The sequence below is a fragment of the Thalassophryne amazonica genome, chromosome 5 (assembly GCF_902500255.1).
Source record: "Thalassophryne amazonica chromosome 5, fThaAma1.1, whole genome shotgun sequence".
In the NCBI taxonomy this organism is placed as follows: Eukaryota; Metazoa; Chordata; class Actinopteri; order Batrachoidiformes; family Batrachoididae; genus Thalassophryne; species Thalassophryne amazonica.
The window spans coordinates 58,608,672-58,623,479 of NC_047107.1; the positions used below are offsets into that span (position 1 = coordinate 58,608,672).

Below are 14,808 nucleotides of genomic sequence, written 5' to 3' on the forward strand. Positions count from 1 at the left end.
TACTGGTGTGAATATCACAACCAAACACAGCAGAATCAGAATGTGCAACAGTCAATTAATAAAGGTGTCGTGTGGGCAGGCTCGACGATAGGAGACGCCCGTCAGGAAACGAACCGGAACCACACGATTTCCACCGCCACCTGAACCCGAGGAATACCGGAGCCGCCAAGTCCCGGAGTCCCCAGGTGGCCACCTCTCCGGCGTGTCGGATCTGGTACTGCTGGCAGAAAGCAAAAGACAGTCAAAGGGTGGGTGTGTGAACACCCAGCAACAATGGTGGGAATGCCACCTCCACAAACACTCACAATCACAGATTTATAAATCTCAAAAAAAAGGCTGAGAGTAGTACCTCCAAATGAAGATGATATCTCAGCAGTTTGGTGGAGGTGTCTTCCTGCTTTTATACCAGATGTATGGATTAGTGACAGCTGTCACAGATGATGGGTGACAGCTGTCACCACGGCTTGTTCCTGAGGCGGCAGCGCCCTCTCGTGCCTGAAGCCCGCACTTCAGGCAGGGCGCCTTCTGGTGGTGGGCCAGCAGTACCTCCTCTTCTGGCGGCCCACACAACAAAAAAGGTAGGATACTTTTCTAATAGACCTCGTACATAGGTGGTTGTTGTGACTCGTGAGATGGACTTTTTGTCGTTCTGTGTGTCAAATACACAAAAAATTAATGAATGAATTTATTCAAAACCATCTGTTCCAAAATGCAGGTTTATGTAAACATACAGTGTTTATGTAATTAATCATCCACTTTTTCACATTTTTCAGCCAAACATGACAAAGCTCAGGTGGTGTGACTGTCCCAAGCACATTTGAGGAATTTTAAACTAAAATAAAGTTAATATAATTCTCCTCAGTTCAGGGCGGTGCTCAGTGCTTGAAACATCATGTGGTGTGATACCACATTAATGCAGTTTTTCAATTCTTACTTTAGATATAAAAAACGACAAAGAATAAAGATCCACATTAGTTTATTTACACATTTCTTTATTTACATATTTGTTTATTTACACATGTACATTGTGGCCACTTGAATGATTACGTGGAGGCCATCGTTCCATGGACCCGGAAGCGATAAAGACACGTGTACTCAGCTTGACCCCAGTTGCTGAGGACACGCAGCTCCACAAAATGCTGAACCTCACTGGGTTTCTGCAGGCAGAGAAGGAGAACAAAGTTCATACTGTTAGAATGTGTGAAGTTCTGCAGGACAGCAGGCTGCTGCCTTGTAGTAAAAATCAGAGGATTAAAATTAAAGCCGACAGATAAAATACTGCAGTCAAAACAATATCAGTTTCTCTGAACTCACAGGAAGCTCAAAGGTCTGGGTCGGATCACCGTCCAGATTGTAGGTGAATTTCCCCAGCAGAGTCCCTTCTTCCTCCTCGCTGACCATCCCCTGAGAAAGACCAAGTGAGAAGATGTGAGAAAAATGAATGGAACCAAAGTTGAGAATGTACCACTTAAGATAACTGCAATGCTAATGAGCATATCGACAAGAACTGAAAAATGAAAAACACTACAGATTAGTGAAGTGATCTCCCAGTACGTGATTTTGGTCATTTTATTGTATTTACGTAAAACTGATAAAAATAAAGTAAAATTTAATGTTAGCTTAGGCCCCTGATATCACGAACATAAGCATTACCCATTCACAATTAAAGCACCTTACTGTGTTCTGAGGTTGTTTACAGTTTAAAACCGATTGGTTTGTTGAGAAAGTGAATGCACGGACCCACGTTAGGGGGCATAAATGAGCGGTCAATAGGATACGAATAAATCACAATTTATTATGCAAATTGTGCAACACAGTTCCAAAAATGCAGAGTCCAATTCAATACAAAAGTGACACGTGGGCAGACCCGAGGGTAGGAGATGCCTATCCAGAGAAGAGCCAGAACCCACGTAGTTCCACCGCCAGCCGGAGGTCCGCAATACACCAGAACCGCCCAGTCCTGGTACCCCAGGTGACCACCGCTCAAGGCTGTCGGCACGGTACTGCTGGCAGGAGCAGAGACAGATTAGATGGGTGAGTGTACACCCAGCAAACAGTCAACAAAAAACACAGGTTCCTCCAAAAGGAAAAATCCAATAATTCCCAGAGTACTGAGGAACGTGAGAAAGTACAGTGTCAAAGATTATACTTAAAAATGTGAAGTGAGGAGTGGAGAACGCCAACTCCTCCAAACTTCCACAACCCAGGTACAAGCTGAAAGTATAAATCACACTGCAACAGACTTTAGTAACAATAAATGTGCAAACGGCACAAAACGGCTGAGGGAGTTTACCTGTCGGGTAAGCTGATAACTCGGCAGAGTTATAGTGTCTCTCCCAGGCTTTTATGGTGATGATGATGATGATGATGAAAAACAGCTGACAACCTAACGGTGCACCTGGAGGTGCCAAAAAGAGGCCAACAGACCAGTGCACCCTCTTCAGGGCAAAAAGGTGCCCGCATGGCAGGGCGCCATCTGGTGGTGGGCCAGCAGTACCTCCTCTTCAGCGGCCCACACAACATGGTTTTTCCTTTTGTCGAAAAGAGTCGCAATTAACTATGTTGCATATGCTCAGGGATGGATTAAACATAAAATAATTATCAATCAACTACTGAATTGCAATTCATTGTAATATTAAAAACAATTAATGTAAAACAGTTCCTAATGTTCCATCTATACATTTTTTTAAATACTGAAGCAAATTCAACGGCTACAATTTTTCAGATTTTGTTAGCAGTCAAAGTTTCTTTGATCTGATATCAACATTTCAAAATATCTGAATTAAACATGATTCCAACAGTTCAGTTAACACTGTGTTTGTTAACACATTAACAGCATATCTATGAGCAGGGAAACAACAATTCAACAATTCTCTCAGTAAATAAATTAGTCGTGTGTAGTTGCACATTTGTTTTTTCTAGTTTGTGAACACTTACATAGATTTTGAAGTCTTTAGGTGCAGAGTCGATGTGCCGACTGGGGGAATTGTTGCGCGGCACGTGGTCCAGTGTCACATGACTCATTTTGACGGGGTGTGAAAGGGAGAAGTGTTCCTTTGTACCCTGGAATGGCCAATACCTCCCTGGGAACAGCACCGAGTGGCCCTGAAATAACAGAGTAAGAACCAGACCCAACAATAAACAATCGATAATCTTTACCGACAATATCTTCAGACAGAAGAAGAGAGTTCGTGGCAACAAATAACCAAAGGAAAAACAAAATGATTTTGGTAAAAAACATACCTGGATAACAACGCTTGGACTCTGTGAGCTGCACTGCCGAAGTAAACCAAAGAGATGCCCACAGCCTGAACCACCTTGGTACGTCTGAGAACTTCGGCTTTGGACCACACTGGAACCTACCAAGAATAAAACAACCAGTGATTCAAGCAAAAGCAAAATAACCTTCACCAAAGAAGAAACTACATAAACTTTGGCAAACAAAAGCTGGAAATGAACTCTTAATTAACAAACAAAATCATTCAACAGGATACAGAAAAATCAGCGAAACATAGTTGAATCATGAATGACATTAAAATATAGAGCTTTCAATGATTTCTCTGAACTGTTCATTTTCTGGGATGTAATGACTGTACAACATACATCCTTAATGAGAAAAAAATTCTAAAGTAGAATTTGGTGCCCAAGTTATAATTTGTTGGTTTCATGGCATAGACCTTTGTTTTAGGGAAAGATCAGACCTTTTTAATAGGGTTGAGGTCAGGATTTAGTCATGGCCAGTCCTAAAGCTGAACATTAGTCTGCTTTATCTGTTCCACAGCCAGCTTTGATGTGTGCTTGATGTCATTCTCCTTTTGGAACACCCAATTGTGTCCATGTTCCAAACATCTGGCTGATGGTTTGAGGTTGTGATGAAGAATTCTTAGCTAGTCCTCCTTCTATGTGTATGTAAACGTCTGACCACAATATGAATCCCGTTTAACGTTTTCTCTGAATCAGAAAGTCGTGTCAAATGAGTCCAGCAAAGTTATCACATGACATTTAACTAAAAATAATCAATACATGCAGCCCGAACACACATTTGTAGCATTGGTGGCCACAAAGAGAATCAAACCTGCAGCCAAATTCTGATGAATAAAGTCACGTGACTAACACATGGAGGGTTTTTACCAACCTAGAGACTCCAGGGCAAAGTCGGCCATCCTGTCGGCTGTGGGTCGTCCATAGCCTGTGGAGCACCGCTGGTCACACAGCCTAATCTCATCGTACTCCTGATGAAGATACAAAATGCAAATGGACACACACAAAACAAAAAGATTAAAATTATAAGTTCCATCTGCCTGTAAAACGTTCATCACAATTTAATGACAAAGATTTGTGTAAAAGAAAAAAAATCTAACTGAAAATCTCTTGTGGTTGGAACTGAATGTTGAATATCAGCTCTCGTATCGATACAACTTCTAGATGCACCTACCCTGATGCGCTCAGCGAACCACCTTTCCAAGGCCTGTTTCAGCTCGGGGGTCAGACTGTCGGCGTCGAAGAAAGAACCGAGTTTGGCAGGATGTCTCTGCTTGATGGGCAACAACTCCTGGGACGGTCACAAGACAAATAAAGTCAAGGTCTTGTCTTCATCTTAATAGTTAATGATAATTTAATGTCACAGCAGTAAAAAAAATCCAAACTTGTATATTTTGTACTTCACTTTACAAGCTGTCATTTCACACAAGTGCTGCCAAACATCAAACATAATTTTGACCTGAAATAAGGCGACTCTTACAGTCTTCTGAGTTAGTCTGGATCCACTTACTGAGCTGGTTTACAAATTTTGATTCATATGTTGTGACTGAGTTTTCTTTCAGGACAGCCTGATCTGAGTCTGAAATCAGATTCTGACTTTCTTCAAAGTATTATGTTTATTATTTGTAACTTTTTTGTTGAAACATTTTTGACACAAGACTTCAGCAACAATGAACACTAGATTTTCCCTTTCGAAAGTGTGTCCAAACGTTTGACTGGTAATGCGCGTTAATTTTTTTTTGTGTGTGTGTGTGTGTGTATATGTATTCTGTGCACCAACTCATCAATTCCATCTCGGTTTCATAGGGAGGTGCAGTCAGTGAAATCTGCCGTGGCTTAGTTTGCTTACATAATGTGGTTCAACCACTTAGAATATTTATTGCAAAGATCTATGGCTTGAATACTTAACTTGAATATTCACGTTTTCTTCTGACTGTTTTATTTTACCAACTAAAAATATGCTACAATATAAGAGAACCTAATGAAATTGCATCAGATTACAGCCTCAAAAACTGACCAAAGAACTGAACCAACATTTGGTCAAGACAGCGTCAACAGCATTGACAAAACAATTATATTAAAAAAAAAAAAAAAAAAAAAAAATCAGCTGTGTATTTGTTGAAAAATAGTGTACAATCTGTTTCTTACCAGAAGACGAGTGAGCAGTACTTGCACAGCAACAGGCAGAATGGCTGAATCCTGGAAACAGCAACAACAAAAAATTACAATCAAGAACATGAAACATAATCCTCACATTAATCAGCATTGCTTCCAATAAACTGCTGGAAACTTTGAGAATGTTTGCTGTCAGTTCTGCACTAAAACAAAGTTTTATATACTGAATCTCTTCCTTACGTGTGGTTGTATTTCTATATTATGAACAAGAACAATGAACAGTGCTCTGAAACAGGATGTAAATATTTCAAAAGTTGGTCATTCCTGAAAGTCTTCAGAATTTAAGTGACTTGTGAAATGAAAAACCAACTAGTTTTATAATCCAGTAACAGCAAAACACTTCATATACAGCTTCTCTATATATGTTTGGTTTTCAGTTCATTCAAATTACTTTGTTTTTGTCAACAACGTATATTTAATATTATACAAAAAATATGCTTATGAGTGCAATGGTAATAATATTTAATTTAATTGAACCAGGTTAGCCGCATGGAAATCGAGAGCTCTTTTACAAGGGAGACCTGGACAATTTGAAGTTTCCAATGCACAAAACCGCAATGTCTTTGGTTGTGGGAAGAAGCCAGAGCACCCAGAAGGAACCCAGACACAGGGAGAACATTTCAAACTCAACACAGAAAGCCACAGGTGGGAATCAAACCCATAACCTTCTTGCTCTGAGGCAACAGTGCTAACCACTAAGCCACCATGCTGTCTTGAGGTAAAAGATGGAACATTCCATCTTTCACCAAATGAAATATTCTTTCCATTGCAGGAATGAAAAAAACATTCATTATTTGTTTTGTATAACACCCAAAATACGAGGGCTGTCAATAAAGTATAGGTCCTTTTTATTTTTTTCAAAAACTATATGGATTTCATTCATATGTTTTTACGTCAGACATGCTTGAACCCTCCTGCGCATGCGTGAGTTTTTCCACGCCTGTCGGTGACGTCATCCGCCTGTGAGCACTCCTTGTGGGAGGAGTCGTCCAGCCCCTTGTCAGAATTCCTTTGTCTGAGAAGTTGCTGAGAGACTGGCACTTTGTTTGATCAAAATTTTTTCTAAACCTGTGAGGCACATCGAAGTGGACACGGTTCGAAAAATTAAGCTGGTTTTCGGTGAAAGTTTTAACGGCTGATGAGAGATTTTGAGGTGATACTGTCGCTTTAAGGACTTCCCACGCAGCGGGACGTCCCGCAGCGCTCCCAGGTGCCGTCGTCAGCCTGTTTCAAGCTGAAAACCTCCACATTTCAGGCTCTATTGATCCAGGACGTCGTGAGAGAACAGAGAAGTTTCAGAAGAAGTCGGTTTCAGAATGTTATCCAGATATTCCACTGTTAAAGGAGATTTTTTTTAATGAAAGACGTGCGGACGGGTCCGCGCGTTGGGACGCAGCCGGCGCGGTGCGGCGGCACAGGAAAAACACCTCCGTGTTGATAACCATTTGTAAAATCCAGGCGGCTTTTGATGGCTTTCAGTGGAGTGAGTATCTGAGAAATTGTTTAACAGTTAGGCATGTTCCAACTTGTCCTTAAGGCTTCCAACAGAGGTGTTTTTCCTGTGGCGGAGCGTCGCGGCGGCTGCGAGCCGACACTGCAATCCGTCCGCACGTCTTTCATTAAAAAAATCTCCTTTAACAGTGGAATATCCGGATAAAATGCTGAAACCGACTTCTTCTGAAACTTCTCTGTTCTCTCACGACGTCCTGGATCAATAGAGCCTGAAATGTGAAGGTTTTCATCTTGAAACAGGCTGACGATGGCGCCTCGGAGCGCTGCGCGACGTCCCACTGCGTGGGAAGTCCTTAAAGTGACAGTATCACCTCAAAATCTCTCATCAGCTGTTAAAATTTTCACCGAAAACCAGCTTAATTTTTCAAACCGTGTCCACTTCGATGTGCCTCACAGGTTTAGAAAAAATTTTGATCAAACAAAGCGCCAGTCTCTCAGCAACTTCTCAGACAAAGGAATTCCGACGAGGGGCTGGATGACTCCTCCCACAAGGAGTGCTCACAGGCGAATGACGTCACCGACAGGCGTGGAAAAACTCACGCATACGCACGAGGGTTCAAGCATGTCTGACGTAAAAACATATGAATGAAATCCATATAGTTTTTGAAAAAAATAAAAAGGACCTATACTTTATTGACAGACCTCGTAGATCCTTGTCATTTGATATTTTATTAATTTATAAACAAGAGAAAAGGGACTAACATTTTCCTGAGGTTCCAAACAGTCCAAAGTGAACTTTAAACAGCAGTCCAATCCAATCCAAAATTGTTCTCAGTGAACTTGCAAAAACAGTCAGATAGTTCAAAAACAATCCTGACAATGTAGTCTGTACCTGATGCCATGCATTGACTTCGTGTGCAAACTGCAACCTGCTTTCCTCAGTCCAGCGAAAAATCGCAACAGAAATTTGTCTAACTCTTCAGCTGACCATTTCTATTTCAGTTAGACACATCCCAGCAAATACTGCAGATGCCTCCAGACGGCTTACGGCCAAAACCGTCAGTGATAACACCCATCCTTAAAGAACCAGTGTTACAGTCTTTCCTTATAAATACCTGTTTCTCCATCATGGTAAGATCGTCATCAGGACACAACAATTAACAGATTTCCCTGGAACACCGTCAAGGTACACAAAAATCACCCGATTTCCCTGGAACACCCTCAAGGAAAACTACAACTAACTGATTTCCCTGGAACACAATTAAAAATACAGATATAGATGCATAAATATGTGTAATATGTGTAATGTGTAAATATGTGTATGAAAAGATGAGGATTTCCAACAGTCTACCTCAACTGTTCAGTGGTCTTCCAATTTCACTGTTTTCCTTTTCACTCCGTAGTTTTTTGTGGTGAACGAACTCAATAACTATTAAACCACTGTAATCTCTATAAACAAACAAAAATTCTAGATAAAAAAAATCTATGCAATATCACCACTGCAGGATTCTAGAAAAGCTTCATCTGCTTAGTTTTGAGACACTCAACGCTGTAAACATTGATTTTAGAAATATTGTGTAAAATGTGACTGTGTGTATGTGAGTGCATATGTCTGTGTGGGTGATTTACAGCTCTGCAGCTTTGAGCTAATGTTTTTGTGATGTTTTATTATCCATCCATCCATCCATTTTCTTCCGCTTTATCCGGAGTCGGGTCGCAGGGGCAGCAGCTCAAGCAAAGCCGCCCAAACCTCCCGATCCACACACACCTCCCCCAGCTCCTCCGGGGGATCCCCAAGGCGTTCCCAAGCCAGCCGAGAGATATAGTCCCTCCAGCGTGTCCTGGGTTTTCCCCAGGGCCTCCTCCCAATGGGACGTGCCCGGAACACCTCTCCAGCGAGGCGTCCAGGGGGCATCCGGAAAAGATGCCCGAGCCACCTCAACTGACTCCTTTCGACGTGGAGGAGCAGCGGCTCGACTCCAAGCTCCTCCCGAGTGACCGAGCTCCTCACCCTATCTCTAAGGGAGTGCCCAGCCACCCTGCGGCGGAAACTCATCTTGGCCGCTTGTACTCGCAATCTTGTTCTTTCGGTCATGAGCCAAATCTCATGACCATAGGTGAGGATCGGAACGTAGATCGATCGGTAAATCGAGAGCTTTGCCCCCCTGCTCAGCTCTCTCTTCACCACGACGGTCCGATACAGCGACCGCATCACTGCAGATGCTGCACCGATCCATCTGTCGATCTCACGCTCCATCGTCCCTCACTCGTGAACAAGACCCCGAGATACTTAAACTCCTCCACTTGAGGCAAGGACACTCCACCGACCTGAAGAGGGCAAAGCACCTTTTTCCGATCGAGAACCATGGCCTCAGATTTGGAGGTGCTGATTTTCATCCCGGACGCTTCACACTCGGCTGCAAACCGCCCCAGTGCACGCTGAAGGTCCTGATTTGACGAAGCCAACAGAACCACATCGTCCGCAAACAGCAGAGACGAGATTCTGTGGTTCCCAAACCAGACCCCCTCTACACCCTGGCTGCGCCTAGAAATTCTGTCCATAAAAATAATGAACAGAACCGGTGACAAAGGGCAGCCCTGGCGGAGGCCAACGTGTACTGGAAACAGGTTTGACTTACTACCGGCAATGCGAACCAAGCTCCTGCTGCGGTCGTACAGGGACCGGATAGCCCTTAGCAAAGGACCCCAGACCCCGTACTCCCGCAGCACTCCCCACAGGGTGCCCCGAGGGACACGGTCGAACGCCATCTCCAGATCCACAAAACACATGTGGACTGGTTGGGCAAACTCCCATGAACCCTCGAGCACCCGATGGAGTGTGTAGAGCTGGTCCAGTGTGCCGCGACCAGGACGAAAACCACACTGCTACTCCTGAATCCAAGGTTCGACCATCGGTTGAATTCTCCTCTCCAGTACTCTGGAATAGACCTTACCGGGGAGGCTGAGGAGTGTGATCCCCCTATAGTTGAAACACACCCTCCGGTTCCCCCCTTTCAAACAGAGGGACCACCACCGCGGTCTGCCAACCCAGAGGCACTGTCCCCGATCGCCATGCGATGTTGCAGAGGCGTGTCAGCCAAGACAGTCCCACAACATCCAGAGACTTAAGGTACTCAGGATGGATTTCATCCACCCCAGGAGCCTTGCCACCGAGGAGCTTTCTAACCACCTTGGTGACTTCAGCCTGGGTAATGGATGAGTCTGCCTCTGAGTCCCCAGTCTCTGCTTCCTCTTTCCACCGCCCAACAACATCCCCAGTCAGGGTCAACAGCTCCCCACCCGCACCGTAAACAGTGCTGGTGGAGAGCTGCTTCCGCCTCCAGAGGCGTCGGACGGTTTGCCAGAATCTCTTCGAGGCCGATCGATAGTCCTCCTCCATAGCCTCCCCGAACTCCTGCCGGTACCTGTCAGCTGCCTCTGCGGTCCCACCTACCAACAAAGATAAGTAAGACTCCTTCTTCAGCTTGACAGCATCCCTTACTTTCGGTGTCCACCACTGGGTTCGGGGATTGCCGCCGCGACAGGCACCAGAGACCTTGCGACCACAGCTACGAGCAGCCACATCGACAATGGAGGTGGAGAACATGGTCCACTCGGACTCCATGTCTCCAACCTCCCCCGGGATCTGGGAGAAGCTCTCCCGGAGGTGGGAGTTGAATACCTCGCTGACAGAGGGTTCCGCCAGTCATTCCCAGCAGACCCTCATGATACGTTTGGGCCTGCCAGGTCTGACCGGCTTCCTCCCCTCCCAGCGGATCCAACTCACCACCAGGTGGTGATCGGTCGACAGCTCTGCCCCTCTCTTCACTCGAGTGTCCGAGACACGTGGCCAAAGGTCAGATGATATGACTACAAACTCGATCATCGACCTCTGGCTCAGGGTGTCCTGGTGCCACGTGCACGTATGGACACCCTTTGGACACCCTTGTGCTCGAACATGGTGTTCGTGATGGACAAACTGTGACTAGCACAGAAGTCCAACAACTGAACACCACTCGGGTTCAGATCGGGGAGACCATACTTCCCGATCACCCCCTCCAGGTCTCACTGTCGCCGCCCACGTGCGCGTTGAAATCCCCCAGGAGAACAATGGAGTCCCCAGTCGGAGCGCTATCTAGTACCCCTCCCACGGACTCCAGGAAGGTCGGGTACTCTGCACTGCTGCTTGGCCCATAGGCTGAGACAACGGTGAGAGACCTGTCCCCGACCCAAAGACATAGGGACGCGACCCTCTTGTTCACCGGAGTGAACTCCAACACATGGCGACTGAGCTGGGGAGCAATAAGCAATGCGACCCCAGCTCTCTGCCTCTCCCCGTGGGCAACGCCAGAAAAATGAAGCGTCCAGCCCCTCTCCAGGAGTTGGGTACCAGAGCCCAAGCTGTGCGTGGAGGTGAGCCCGACTATCTCTAGTCGGTATCTCTCAACCTCCAGCACAAGCTCAGGCTCCTTCCCCGCTAGGGAGGTGACATTCCACATCCCAACAGCCAGGGGCTGTGAGCATGGACCGGGCCGCCGGGCCACCCGCCCTCGACCGCCACCCAATCCTCTCTGCACCCGACCCCCATGGCCCCCTCTGCAGGTGGTGAACCCACAGGAGGGCATGTTTTATTATTTATGTTTTAATTGTGACCTGTCAAGGGACTGCAGATGTACAACCCCAATTCCAATGAAGTTGGGACGTTGTGTAAAATGTAAATAAAAACAGAATACAATGATCTGCAAATCCTCTTCAACCTATATTCAATTGAGTACACCACAAAGACAAGGTATTTAATGATCAAACAGATAAACTTTATTGTTTTTGTGCAAATATTTACTCATTTTGAAATGGATGCCTGCAACACGTTTCAAAAAAGCTGGGACAGTGGTATGTTTACCACTGTGTTACATCACCTTTCCTTCTAACAACACTCAATAAGCGTTTGGGAACTGAGGACACTAACTGTTGAAGCTTTGTAGGTGGAATTCTTTCCCATTCTTCATAATGTGCCACACATTTTCAGTGGGGGACATGTCTGGACTGCAGGCAGGCCAGTCTAGTACCCACACTCTTTTACTATGAAGCCACGCTGTTGTAACATGTGGCTTGGTATTGTCTTGCTGAAATAAGCAGGGACGTCCCTGAAAAAAAAAAAACTTCTTCTCACTCCTTTTTGTATATCCATTGGTGTGTGTAGATATATATATATATATATATATATATATATATATATATATATATATTATTGTTACTTATTTTTGTGCCTTGATATTCGAAACAAACATTTCAAATCAAAATCAAAAAAGGCATTGCTTGGATGGCAGTATGTGTTGCTCCAAAACCTGGATGTACCTTTCAGCATTGATGATGCCATCACAGATGTGTAAGTTGCCCATGTCATGGGCAACTTACAACTTTGCACTGGTAACAGTCTGGATGGTCTTTTTCCTCTTTTGTCTGGAGGACACGACGACCATGATTTCAAAAAACAATTTGAAATGTGGACTCATCAGACCACAGCACACTTTTCCACTTTGCGTCTGTCCATTTCAAATGAACTTGGGCCCAGAGAAGGCAGCAGTGTTTCTAGATGTTGTTGATGTATGGCTTTTGCTTTGCATGGTAGAGTTTTAACTTGCACTTTGTAGATGTAGCGACGAACTGTGTTAAATGACAATGGTTTTCTGAAGTGTTCCTGGGCCCACGCATTTTTAATGCAGTGTCACCTGAGGGATCGAAGGTCACAGGCATTCAGTGTTGGTTTTCGGCCTTGCCGCTCACATGTAGAAAGTTCTCCAGATTCTCTGAATCTTCTGATTATATTATGGACTGTCGATGATGGAATCCCTAAATTCCTTGCAATTGAACACTGAGAAACATTGTTCTTAAACTGTTGGACTAGTTTTTCATGCAGTTGTTCACAAAGAGGTGATCCTTGCCCCATCTTTGCTTGTGAACGACTTTTGGGGATGCTCCTTTTATACCCAATCATGACACTCACCTGATTCTCATTAACCTGTTCACCTGTGGAATGTTCCAAACAGGTGTTCTTTGAGCATTCATCAACTTTCCCAGTCTTTTGTTGCCCCTGTCCCAGCTTTTTTGAAATGTGTTGCAGACATCCATTTCAAAATGAGCAAATATTTGCACAAAAACAAAAAAGTGTATCAGTTTGAACATTAAATATCTTGTCTTTGTGGTGTATTCAATTGAATATAGGTTGAGAAGGATTTGCAAATCATTGTATTCTGTTTTTATTTTTATTTCACACAACGTCCCAGCTTCATTGGAACTGGGGTTGTAGTTTTACATGAGGTAGATGAATTAGTGAGTTTTATGGCAGGTTAAATTGTTCATTAGTGTGATGGCCTGTGGAAAGAACCACAGATTTCACTGATTAACATCACTTTGAGCAGATGCATTCAGTTAATCAGTGAAATCACCTGATGGAGTGGGTGGTTGGAAAGAAAACCAAACAGCTTCTGGAGTGAGTTCAATACCCCTGGTGTGGAGGGAGAAGAGCAGTGGGGAGAGTACACAGCCCTGAGGGGCACCCGTGCTAATTGTCCGTGTGCTGGATGCTCCCCAGCCTCACCTGCTGCGTCCTGTCCCTCAGGAAGCTGAGATCCACTGACAGATGGGAGCTGGCACAAAGAGGTTGGAGAGTGTTTTTTGTGGAGATTGTCTGGGATGATGGTGTTGAATGCCAAGGTGAAGTTCACAAACAGGATCCTCACGTATGTCTCTGCAGAGTCCAGGTGCTGCAGGCTGTAACGCAATCATATATTGACTGTGTCCTCAACTGACCTGTTTGCCTGGTATGCAAACTGCAGGAGGTCCAGCAGGGGTCCTATGATGTCCTTCGGGTGGCTCAACACCAGCCGTTAAAAAGACTTCATAACTACAGATGTCAGGGCGACGGGCCTGTAGTCATTTAGTCCTGTTGTGTTTCTTTGGGACTGGGATAATAGCGGAGTATTTGAAGCAGGAGATAACCTTGCACAGTTCCAGAGATCTGTTCAAAATCCCGGTCCGGTATATGCCAGCTGATCAGCACATATGCTCTCAGACGTGAGGGAGACACCGTCAGGTCCTGGAGTCTATATGACTGGACTTATGCTGAGCACAGACAGACGGACAAACTGATGCCAAGTCTTCGCAATGCCATATTTTGGCCTTGGGAAAAAAATGATCTTCCATGTCTTGTTGCCTAGTTACCACAAATGCCGTTGACTTCAAAATAAAAGCATTTTACATGAACATATTGGTGTTTAAAATGTAATTGTAAGCTCTTATTTAAAAATATGACATTTCTCACACATACATGAATAAAGTAGCAATGGCGGTAAAATGACTGATTGTAAAATATCTTGACGTGTTGTGTTTCTCCCTTTCATCTGTTATACTTAATGCTGTTTGCACTTTTAATCAGTGAAAACAAATGAAGACATCACCTCTGGGGATTTAACTTTAATCGTTTTGTTTTTTTTTTTTGTTTTTTTTTAAGAAACAAGTGTAGAAATTTCTCTCTGGTAGAAAAAAAGATTTCCGGTTCATGTTGTTTCCGGGTTGGGAAAACCCGAAAACAACTTGAACCGGAAATCATAGTCTGTGATTTCGCACCTCTTATTACGTTCGTTACGTTGCCATTAAAATGTTTTACAGAGTTATTTAATTTCTTTTTCGAAAACTCTCTTTCATATATTGTTCGCAGGGTTGTTCGTACCGCCGTTGATGATGAATCTGTCACCCAACAAAGTGAAAATTTTCACCAACTGACAGGTATGTTAACTTTTTCATAAACCGTGAGCATGACGACTTATTTGTCATTCATTAAAGCTGCGATACTAAACTCCGATACTCCGATATGAATGACTTTGCTACTTAAACCGAAATAGGTTAACTTACGTCAGCTGT

The 14,808-nt window shown here is 44.2% G+C and overlaps 1 protein-coding gene across 2 annotated transcripts in view; it reads left to right on the forward strand.

Annotated features, from left to right (window-relative positions):
- Positions 1–567: 567 nt before the first annotated feature.
- The window catches only part of LOC117510598 (rab5 GDP/GTP exchange factor-like), a 41,936-nt gene continuing 27,695 nt past the window's right edge, over positions 568–14,808 (forward strand). The window contains exons 1-2 of one of the 2 annotated variants that reach the window (XM_034170384.1): positions 568–578; positions 14,651–14,673. The gene's annotated coding sequence lies outside the window, so the exon portion shown is untranslated. Of the gene's footprint in view, positions 579–14,485; positions 14,674–14,808 lie in introns of those variants that run through there. The other variant, XM_034170383.1, reaches the window with a different exon arrangement.